This window comes from Prionailurus bengalensis, chromosome A2 (genome assembly GCF_016509475.1).
Source record: "Prionailurus bengalensis isolate Pbe53 chromosome A2, Fcat_Pben_1.1_paternal_pri, whole genome shotgun sequence".
Taxonomy (NCBI): domain Eukaryota; kingdom Metazoa; phylum Chordata; class Mammalia; order Carnivora; family Felidae; genus Prionailurus; species Prionailurus bengalensis.
The window spans coordinates 163,430,201-163,441,949 of NC_057348.1; positions in this window are offsets into that span (position 1 = coordinate 163,430,201).

Here is an 11,749-nt window from a genome sequence, read left to right on the forward strand (position 1 = left end):
AGAAAAACCAACACGAGGGCATGCTATCAAGGTCACTGCCAAGGATGATACCTGGTTCTGATAAAACTTCTGAGAGGCCAAGAGAACCTTCCAGAACCCTTCACCTGAAGGAGGGGAGGCTGGGGCGTGTGTCCATCCACCACAGTCACTGCGGGTTGAGGGCCGCTCTGGGCATCTGTGAGCTGAGCCCGTGTTCACAAGGGCCTAGGGCATCAAACTGGTAAGTCCAGACGGGAGGGCCCGTGCCCAGAGCGGAGCAGGTCTAGGGGGAGCCATTCTGAGTTCACGGGGAGCTCCGGGCTGGGCTGGTGGGCTGCGAGGTGCTGAGGCATTGCCCTGCTGCCCCACAGAGAAGTGGCTGAAGGACCAGAACCTGTTCAGCCTGGAGGAGAAAGCACTGGGCGTGTGACACATGGCCTCACACACCAAAGGGCAGTCTGCGTTAGATACAATGGTGGGGAGCGGGGGAAGAGATTCTGCACCAGACCTTGGTCAGCCGCTCTCCAGGAGGGTCCCCCAAAACTCTTCACGTGCAAAGAACAGTGGCGAGATAAAGGAAAACAAGAGGCACCTGGGTGGCTCGGTCGGTTAAGCGTCCGACTTCGGCTCAGGTCATGATCCCACAGTTCGTGGGTTCATGCCCCGCATCGAGCTCTGTGCTGACAGCTCGGAGCCTGGAGCCTGCTTCCGATTCTGTCTCTCTCTCTGTCAAAAATAAACGTTAAAAAATTTTTTGTGAAAAAAAAATAAAGGGAAATGATACTCTATAATGGTTGCTTTGACCGGCTTTCTAATCAGGTGCAGAGAATTTTCTGTTAGCTGGGCTGGACCTCAGCAAGCATTCCCTCATCCTGGTTATTTAGGCTTCCGGTGAAAGTAGGGCCCCGGGGCCCTCATTTCACCTCTCCGAGACCCAGCCCTAAATCTCGATTGTACCAAGACTAGAGGCAGCCCAGGATGCCAGCGAAACCCACAGGGTCTGGAGCCACAGTTACAGAGTTTGGGCTTGAATCTTAGCTCAACTATGTAACTAATCTTGTGACCTGGCCAAGTTTCCTGGGGTCTCGGTTATAAAGCAGAGGTAATTATAGTGCCTACCTCCTAGGGCTGGGAGGAGGAAGAAGTGAATTATTTCGTATAAAACACAAGAGTGTCGGGGCGCCTGGCGGGGCTCAGCCGGTTAAGCGTCTCACTCTGGATTTCTGCTCAGGTCACGATCCCATGGCTCGTGGGATCAAGCCCCGCATCCGGCTCTGCACGGACAGCACGGAGCCTGCTTGGGATTCTCTCTCTCCCTCTCTGTCTCTGCCCCTCACCTGAGCGTGCACGTGCACCCTTTCTCTCTCTCTCAAAATAAAGAAATAAGCATTAAAAAAAAAAAAAACCCACAACAGCGTCTGCTGCATAGAACACCCAAGCTGTTAGTTATGATGATGAGTACTACCCTGTAGCAGGATGAAAGGAAGAGAGAGGGTGGGAAGGAAGGAGGAGGAGGGAAGGAGGAAGACGGGCCGACAGGGCTCTCGTCGGCATTGCATCTGCTGCCTGACGACACCACCCACCGGCAAGGGTGGTTATAATTCCCCATTTCGAAAAATCAGATTGTTACCTCGCTCCTTCGCAAAGAGCAGAGCGGTGGCTAGGAGAAAACCTGCGAATTCCCTCTTGCTTGGGCACCCACCCGAGGGAGCAGGGAACAGGCTTATTTGGGGATGTCCCGGGGAGTTTAAGCCACGCCAGTGAGGGGAAGATTTGTTCTAAGTATAATTACAAACTGTCTCATGTTCACGCTGTTCTCGATGCAATGGTGGGCGGCCCACGGGCGCTGGCATGTGCTAGGGAGTCAAGGATGGGTGTCTGGGCTCGACCTGGCCCTCTGTCGACGCTTCCTCCCGCACTCGTGAGGCAGAGCTTGGGAGGCAGGGCACAGAGAGGCCGGTTCCACATACAGCCACCAGACGATGTTTGGTAAATAACATTTTACAAGGTGTCTTGACAGTGACCTCGTTCTAGGTGGCTGGAAGCACTTTCAACGAGTCATTGTACTTGATCGCGTCAGCCCTGTGATGCAGGTGTTGTTTGGTAGTGAGGCTCACTTCTTCCCCGGTCCTCCGGGTTTTGTGAGGAGGGATCCTCCTTAAGCACAGTGGCCTTTTGCCATGTCCCTCTTTCTCCCGACAAAGGAAGTAGGTTACCAGCCAGATGGGTGAGCCCAGCTCCTCCTACCTCCCCTCCCCTGGGGGAGCCAGCTGACGAGAGGGAAGATTCTTCCTGCTCTGGTCGTCCGTGCCAGAAGTTCCAGTGGGCAGGCACCCTGCGAGAGAGACCCTAGATGTCCAGCATGGCTGCGAGGGCATGGCCACATCTTCCTGATGCTGGGCCTTGATGTTAGCAACCAATGCTCGCTTCAGAGCAAAAGCCAGGCCTTCCGAACTAGGCGTATGCTGGGATCTGTTTCTACCCACAGAACACTTCTGACACCAAAGGTGTGGGTCCTTTCCGCACCAACCGATTCTCCACTTCCCGGACACCAGCTGAGTGTCCTACAACTCGATTCAATTCTGACACTAACCGCTCAGAGTTAGCGCAGACCACACAGGTCGAGGGCTCAGCCCCCCAAGACTGCCCCGCCTCAGACACAAGTCACAGGCCCAGGTGGCCCCCGCTCCTCCGACCGACCAGCTATAAATTTCCCACAACCCCCTCCTTGGGTTTAATAATTTGCTAGAATGGCTCAAAGAACTCAGCAAAATACTTTACATACACGTAGCAGTTTATTATAAAGGCTCCAACTTAGGAACAGCCTAATGGAAAGGAGAGAGGTGCGTAGGGCAAGATGTATGGGTGGGGGGGTGGGCACACAGAGCCCCCATGCCCTCTCCAGGAGTGTTCCCGATGTCCCCGTCCAGCTCAGAAGCTTCCCAGATGTCCCTGTTTAAAGATTCTTATGGAAGTTTCATTACCTAGGCCTGATTGAGGAAGTCATTGGCTGTTGGTGATTGATTGATTTACTCTCCAGCCCCTCCCTGTTCCCGGAGGTGGGGGACGGGGGCAGCGGGGCTGAAAGTTCCAACCCTCTAATCATGGCTTGGTCTTTCTGGTGACCATTCCCATCCTGAAGCCATCCAGGGGCCCCCAGCCACCAATCATTTCATTACAGACCAAGGGGCCATGAGGCAGGATTGCAGGTGGCTCCAGAAGGTGGGAAGAGCAGGAGACAGATTCTCCCTTTGAGCCTCTAGGGGGCGCGCGGCCTTGCCAACATCTTGACTTTAGCCCCCTCAGAACTCATTATAGGTGGATGTTAGAATAGACTTCTAACATCCAGAACAGTTAGATAATAACTTTGTGTTGTTGTAAGCCACCATGTTTACCATAATTTGTTACAGCAGCCATTGGAAACCAACCCATTCTCCGTCCATTTCTTTTTTTTAATGTTTATTTATTTTGATGTTAATTTGTTTTGAAAGAGAGAGAGAGTCTCAGCTCCATTAGCTAATTCGTTTGGAGTTGCAAGCTGGTGGTATTCAAGTTCTGCAGTTTAAAACATTTTATTAGTTGGGCGCCTGGGTGGCTCAGTCAGTTGAGCGTCCGATGCTTGACTTTGGCTCAGGTCATGATCCCAAGTTCGTGGGTTCGAGTTTCGCATCGGGCTCCAAGCTGAGTGTGGAGCCTGCTTAAGATTCTCTCTCTCTCTCTCTCTCTCTCTCTCTCTTTCTCTCTCTCTCAAATAAAAACAAATTAGCTGTAATAATTTACAAGAGGATCCATCCTTTCATCTGGTGTTTTGCTGTCCAGGGGTATTGTTTACATAGGAGAGATGGTAAATGCTTTTCCTTTTCTTTTGTTTACTCAGTTTTCAGGATAATCAGTTGGTTGCCTGTCATTCTCAAAAGGTGATCAGTTAGTTGTTATTTAAATACCATAAATTTTTAGACAAACATATTTGATGCGTTTCAATCTACTAAAATTCCTGTCTTTATTGAGTCTCAAATTGTCCCACCTGTGGCCAATGGAAACTCCTGAGCCATTTGGACATGCTCTTAATAGTCTTTGGTGGTTCTTTGCTATTTGGTATCTCAAGATGTTCCAGTCTCTTCTAGAACATTTCCTACCTCCAATCCAGAATCAGCCATTTCTCCTAGAATCTCTGGTTTCTTTTAATGGAGAATGATAGTTTAAGAGTACAATCTAGAGGCTATGGATATGCATAAAAATATAAATGTATATATATAGAGAGAAAAAAAATGTAGAAACAATGACCGACCAAAATTCATTATCTATAGTACATCCAAATGATACATAGTACATCCAAAATGATACACTTTTTGTTCATATATATATATACATATATATGAAACTTCATATATTTATTAACATGTATCTACTTAGGGAGATATATATCCACCATTTATCTATCTTGAGTTCACAGAAAATTTTTCAATTCAAGTTGAGAACAACAAGGTTGGTTTTTTTAAATTTAAGTTTATTTATTTAGAGAGAGACAGAGATAGCACAAGCAGGGGAGGGGCAGAAAGAGAGAGGGAGAGAGAGGGAGAGAGAGGATCCCAAGCAGGCTACAAGCTGCCAGTGCAGAGCCAGAGCTCGAACTCACAAAACTGTGAGATCATGACCTGAGCTGAAACCAAGAGTCAAACGCTTAACTGACTGAGCCACCAAGGTGCCCCCAACAAAAAGGTTTTTACTTAACCACTTCTGTGTTCCATCTGTATCTTCTTTCTTTCACACTGAGATTCCTAGTTCTCGGTGATATGGGGAAGGATAGAATTAAAATATCTCGTAACTTTCATTTGCTTCACCCTGCATGATACATACTATAGTCTTGGAACAACAGTACTGATCCCAGCACGTTAATTATGATTATTGAAAACACTTAGCCAGTTTGTCTGCATATACTATCCCCATTCTCCCTTTATTCTTATTTATTTGGTTCATTTTGTTGTGATTTTTATTGTCAGATCATACAGTCATCTCATACTATAATCTCTCCTTTTTAACCTTTTAGTTTTACAAGTCACTATATATTTAATGCTTAGCAGTTGTCATTGTGTTAATGTTTGCAGACATTTATCTGCCCGAAGTTCATTCTCTACTAGATCGCTCAGGAAGAGCTCACGGGACCATAATTTCCTGAGTTCGTCATGCTCACCGAAACGTGTGCTCTTTGTACTGAAAAGTCTTTTACTGTTTTAAAATCCATGGTTCCCATCTTTCCTTACGTAGCTCCAATACGTGGCTCTTGCGGCATAAAGAATTGCTGTTGAAAAGCCTGATGAAAAGCCAGTATTCTTTACAAGTCACTTTCTCTTTTTTGTCGAGATACTCAAGGTATATTTTCTCTTTTTCCCTAAAGTCCTATAATTTTACTATAATATGCTTTGGTGTGGATCTTTATGGGTAAATATTCCCAGGTACAATGTGTTCTCTTTCAATGTGTAGTTTTTAAAAAAAGTTTTTTTAATGTTTATTTTTTGAGAGAGAGAGAGAGAGAGAGAGAGAGAGAGAGAGAGAGAGAGAGACGGTGTGAGTGGAGGAGGGGCAGAGACAGAGGGAGACACAGAATCCAAAGCAGGCTCCAGGCTCCGAGCTGTCAGCACAGAGCCTGATGCGGGGCTCAAACCCACAAACAGTGAGATCATAATCAGGGCCGAAATCAGATGCCCAACCAACTGAGCCACCCAGGCACCCCTCTTTTGATGTGTAGTTTTAAATCTTTGTTATTTGAGAAAGGTGTTCTTGAATTATCCTTGGTAGTACCGGTTCTGATCCCTTGGTTCTGGTTTTTCTATGTCAGAGACTCCTGTCTTCATATGTTGGATCTTCTTTTTCCCTCTTCCATATTTTCACAGTCTCAAATACTGTCGCCTTTTTCTTCATTCTTTTTGGATTTTGGAAATGTTCTCTTCTTTTCCCTTCTACTTTTCTTGTCATCGTCTGTTGTGTTTGTTTTTTCTTGGATTTCTAGTTCAGTCTTCACTTCTAAGATCTGTTCCTTCTGTTTCTAGTTCTTTCTTGTTTCTGTCAACTCAATTCTGAGATTTTTTTGATTTTGACTGATGCTGTTCTTTTTCATCTTGTGTCATTTTCTTGCTGTCTCTTAGCTTTTTCTGAAATATCTTCTAAGATACCCTCCAAGAGTCCAGCCACCCGGTGCACACACCCCTTCCCTTGATTGTGGGCAGGACCTGTGAGTGTAAGGGATATCGTTCGCACGCTTGGGTTACATTATATGACATAGATGAGAGGATTTTTCAGTTGTAATTAAGATTCCCAATCAGCTGGCTTTAAGTGAATCAAAATGGAGAGCATTCTGTGTGGGCCTGACCTAATCAGGAGACTGGTTTAAATGAGAATCTGAAGGTCGGAGACAGAAAAGTCAGAGAAATTCAAAGCAGCAGAGATACTCTCTTGTTGGCCTTAGAACTGCAAGCTGCCCTGTCGTGGAGGGGGCCATGTCACAGGCCAGCAGATGGCCTCTAGCGGCTATGGGTCTAACTTCTATAATCGCAAGGAATTGAACCCAGCCAACACCAGTGAGCTTGAAAAGGGACCTCAACCCTCAGGTAAGATCACAGCCCCAGCTGCCACCTTGATTCCAGCTTCATGAGACCCCAGAGGACCCCGCTAACCTGTGCTTGAACTCCTGGCCCATGGAAACTGCAAGACGATAAATATGTTTTAAGCTCCTAAGTCTGCAATTCATCATGCGACAATAGAAAATGAACATGGTAGGTTGTAGTTTTGCCCTGTTCAGTGAGCACGTCTTCTAGCCTGCTTTCCTTGTTTGTGTGGACTCTATGCCATTCTATTTCTCTTCGTCTTTTTCTAAAGAGTTACTTTGTATGCGACTTGACCTTGATGTTTTCTGCTGTTAATTTTTATATGAAGTTAGTTTTCTGAAATTTTATAAGAGGGCTTGGTTCTAATAGCTTTTTTTTTTCTTTCAAGCTTCACAAAGACCCTTCTGTTGTTTTCATGCAGCAGCTTGCTTGATGACATTTATTGGCTTGGTTCTCAGTTATCTGGACGTTCTCTTGCCTTCACTTCTGTTATCCCTATTCTCCTCAATTTGATTTTACTCCAAGTAATTTCTCCGTAGTGTGGGACCCCATCCAAGACGGGAACCAGGGCGGGCCAGTTTCAAGCATTTATAGGGTTGGGCTGATCCAGCCCTTAGAGGTTTCGCTGCAGGACCCTCCCATTCTCTCTCTCTATTGGGATGAGCAAACATTATCCACAAAGGGCTCTACCAGCTTCCACCTGCTGGTTCTGTTAGCTGCCCCGTGACCTCCCTGACTTCTCGTGCACAGATGCCGATGCCATGTAGGTGTCATGGCTGTATCGCTTTGCCTGCCTGCTTTTATTTTGGAGTTAATAGAGATGTCCTGACAGCTAATTATCTTGTACCTGTTGTGTGTGAGTTTTTGGTTTTTCTATCTAGTCGTTCTATTTTTATTTGGGGAATTGGGAAGATCCCAAGACAATGCTGCAAGCCCTCCTGTGAATCTCCCAGGAATTCTCCTGCTATCTCCTTTTTATGGTCGAGAAGGCTGAACTCCCAGGGAGGTTAACTAATTTGCTTTAAGTCACACAACAAGTGAGTGGGGAAGCTAGCATTTGAACCTGGTCCTAAATTCAGAGCTCTTACTCCCCCCCGCTAAGACGTTTTATTCAAAAACTTCCTTACTATAATAATCCCCAGCTTTACAACTTCACTTGTTTGGGGGCACCTGGGTGGCTCAGTTGGTTAAGCATCTGACTCTGGGTTTCAGCTCAGGTCCTGATCTCACTGTTCGTGAGTTCAAGCTCCGTGTCAGGCTCCACGCTGACAGTGTGGAGCCTGCTTAGGATTCTTTCTCCCTCTCCATACCTCTAGTCATTTTTGTTTGTTCATAACTTGTGGGAAAGGGTATTTTAAGGCATTATGCTTTCCTATACCTCTCTGTATTAATTTCCTAGGGCCTCCTGTGGCAAAGCACCATGAACTGGGTGGCTGAAAATAACAGAAATCTTGTTTCATAGTTGCGAAGCCTAGAGGTCTAAAATCCACATGTCAGCAGGGCTATGCTGTCTCTGAATGTATGGAACGTATGGAAGAATCCTTCCTTGTCTCTTTCCAGCTGATGGTGCTCGGCCAGAAATCTTGGGCATTCTTTGGCTCATAGATGCATTACCCTAGTCCTCTGTCCTCACATGGTGTTCTCCCTGCGTGCCTGTGTTTTCACAGGGCCATCCTCCTATAAGGACACCAGTCATATGGGACCTGGGGCCCACCCTACTGCAGGATAACTTCATCTTAAATAGTTACATCTACAATGACCCTATTTCCAAATACCATCATAATCTGAGCCACTAGGGGTAAGGATTTCAGCGCATCTTTTGGGGGCAGGACACAAATCAATCCATAGCACTCTCCTTCCCGCTTCATCTCTCCCATTTGAGCAGGTGATTTTTTTTTTTCTCTTGGAAGAATGGAAGGGATTGGAATGAACTATGTGTATGGCGGTACGGTGTGGGGCTCCCATCTTTCTCGGAGCAGCTTCTGTGCTGGTCGTCTGGAGGCACATCCATCCATCAAACGATCAGTAAGCCTTTTAAAAACCACCTTCGGCGTGCAAGACCTGTGTTGGGAGCTGCAGGGAATCTAAAAAAGCATCTCTTTTCATTGAACTGCAGACGTAGTCGATTGTATGGCACACCGTTATTTTCTTTTCTTCCAAGGAAGAAACACCCTGACAACTAAACCATGACATGTACCAATTTTAAGCTGTATACCGATTTCAGAGTTGTTACAATTCCAAAAGAGCTGTATCCCAGAATTGATGAAATTCTGCATGAGGCACCAGGTCTCCTTTTAAAAAGTTATACCCTTGGGGCGCCTGGGGCTCAGTGGGTTAAGTGTCCGACTTCAGCTCAGGTCATGATCTCATGGTTCGTGGGTTCGAGGCCCGTGTCGGGCTTGGTGGTGACAGCTCGGAGCCTGGAGCCTGCTTCGGATTCTGTGTCTCCCTCTCTCTCTCTCTCTCTCTGCTCCTTCCCCACTCACACGCTGTCTGTCTCTCTCAAAAATAAATACATGTTAAAAAAAATTTAAATAAATAAATAAAAAGTTATAATCTTGGTGGAGAGAAAACACATGTGCACACACATGCACGCAGACAGGTGCACACACACAACTGAGGCAGTGCCTGGCCAAGTGTGAAAAGAGCTGTAGGGACTCAGGTGTTTTCAGAGCTGAGACTGGAGGTGGCCGCCCTTTGGCGGGCCCTCCGGGTGTAGATGGGACCACTGTCATCCAGGTGGAGCTGAGGAGGGCCATCGAGAGGAGGGGAGAAGGGTAACACAGGGGGCGCAGGTGTGTAAAAGGTAGAGTGGTGTCCAAGAGGGAGAAACAGAAGATGATGTAGCAGGGAGGCCACCTTCTCTCCAATGACGGTCCTCCCTCAGGAGTTTGGATTTTATTCTTTAAGCCATAGGGAGCCATAGAAAGTTTTAGAGCAGGGAGGAGCACACCAAGAAATGTTTGGGGATTTTTTTTTTTTTTAAGCAGGCTCCATGCTGGGTGCGGAGGGCTTGAATGTGGAAGTTGCTTGAACTCGTGACCCCGAGATCATGACCTGAACGGAGATCAAGAGTCAGACGCTTAACCGACTGAGCCACCCAGGCGCCCCACGTTTCGGGATTATTAACCTGGTAACAGGCAGGACGTGTAGAAGGAATAGGTCGCATTTAGGAGACCTGTTGAGAGACAACATCAAAGGCCCAGGTAGTGGCAAAGGGAAGAACACTGGTGTGAAATGAAAAGGAAGGGACCCAGGGACACTTGTTCGGAAAAATAAACAGGCGGGGCCGAGATCGTGTCGGTACTTGAGTGTGGACAGCTGACCGTGGTTTGCCAGAGTAAGGAGCACCTGAGGCCCCGTTTACCCGCACGAGTCTTCCTGATCAATACAAAAGAAGGCCCCACGCTTACCAGGGGCGACGTCCATGGACGCTCCAGGCTGACCTCAAATTTTGGTTGCCGTAATTTTCTAGAAGGTGGGTTTAGTGCTGCTGACATCTTGGGCGAGACGACACCGGGAACTAAGAGCGCATCCCACGATTGTAAGCACCTGAGGCGTTTCACAAACAGCCTCGTTTGGTTTTACGACCTGCCCGTGTCGGGGAGCAAGGGCAAGTTTTACTCCATGCGCCTCGAAAACTCAGATGACCTTTACGAAAACCACATAAGCCAGAAGCAAACCTGGGAATGAATCCAAGGTTTCCTGATGCAATATTTGTATCTCCACGCGTGTGTTTGCTCTACCTTCAGTAAATTAGAACAGGACACTGTGTAAACATTAAGCACCCTGTAAATTCTAGGTAGGGACCCAGGAGAGGGGGGTCTGTTCGCGGAGGGAGAGTTAACTTTGTTGGGAGATTCTACATCTATCCCTAATGCTTGGGCAAGGGATGGGCCAGACGTGCCGTGGGCAGAGCTGGCCACCAGATGAGGCAGTGATGCCCTTGACTGCGTAGGGGTCCTGGATTTTCTCTTGTTGGTGTTGGAGGCTCTCAGAGGAAGCACTTCTTTCTGAAGGTCAAGGGCCAGGGAAAACCCTGTGTAAGCAGAGGTTTTTTCCTTCTCATTCTTCAAATGGAACTGTATATTCAGAGAGTAAGTCCCCATTCTGTCGTATCTGTTTATAACGGACTCTGTCCATCAGTGAACAAATAAATGTGGAGAACTTTTGATGGTCCAGGTGAAGGGTGATGGTCAACAGGAAGGAGATGGTTCCCTTGAGGGATAATTTTAATAAACCTGGCTTTTAGCATTCAAGGTGGTAGAGTTAAGATAGGAGAGAGCTTGGTACGTTCTGGCTGAGAAATTACATGGGTTTCATTTACTGAGAAGGGAGAAGCCTTGTGGAGAGCACATTTGGAGGCATTCCATGGCTCCCTCTTGGCCATGGTAAGTTTGAGATGCCTTTTGACATCCAAGAAGTGACTCCAGGCAGATAGTCGGCTGGTCCTGCCTGGGACTCAAATGCCAGGTTAGGACTGGAGTTAGATATTTCAGAATCATCAACGCGGAGACGGTAGGCAAAGTCAAGGGACTGGCGAGGACTGCTGTGTTAGTCCCTGGGGCTGCTGTAACAAAGTGCCACAAACTGGAGGGCCTCAGACAACAGAAATGTATTCACTTACAGTTCTGGAGGTCAGAATCTGAAATCAACGTGTCCGCAGGGCCGTGCTCCCCCTGAAAGGTCTACAGCACAATCCTTCCTGGCCTCTTCCAGTTTCTGGCCAATGTTCCGCGTCATCGGAATTCCTTGGCTTGCAGCTAGCTACATTACCATTGGTAATTACCATTGGACTGCCATTGCTACCAGATGGCATTCTTCCTTGTGTCTGTGTCCCCATTTCCCTCTCCTTATGAGGACACCAGACACTGGATTAGGGACCACCCTACTTGTGTATAACCTCATCTTAACTTGACTGCATCTGCAAAGACCTTATTTCCAAGTAAGGCCACATTTGCAGGTTCCAGGTAGACCCATGGGGACTCTCTTCAACCCAATGTGGATACCCAGAAAAAGAGTGTAGATGGAGAAGGAGGTTGATGAGGACAGAACTTTGGGGTCCCGATGTTGGGAGGCTGCGTCTCACGTCTAGAGAGGCATCGTTCTAGTGAAGGAGTGATCAACCACATGGCACACTGCTCGTGGTTACGGAGGTTCACCCGTTT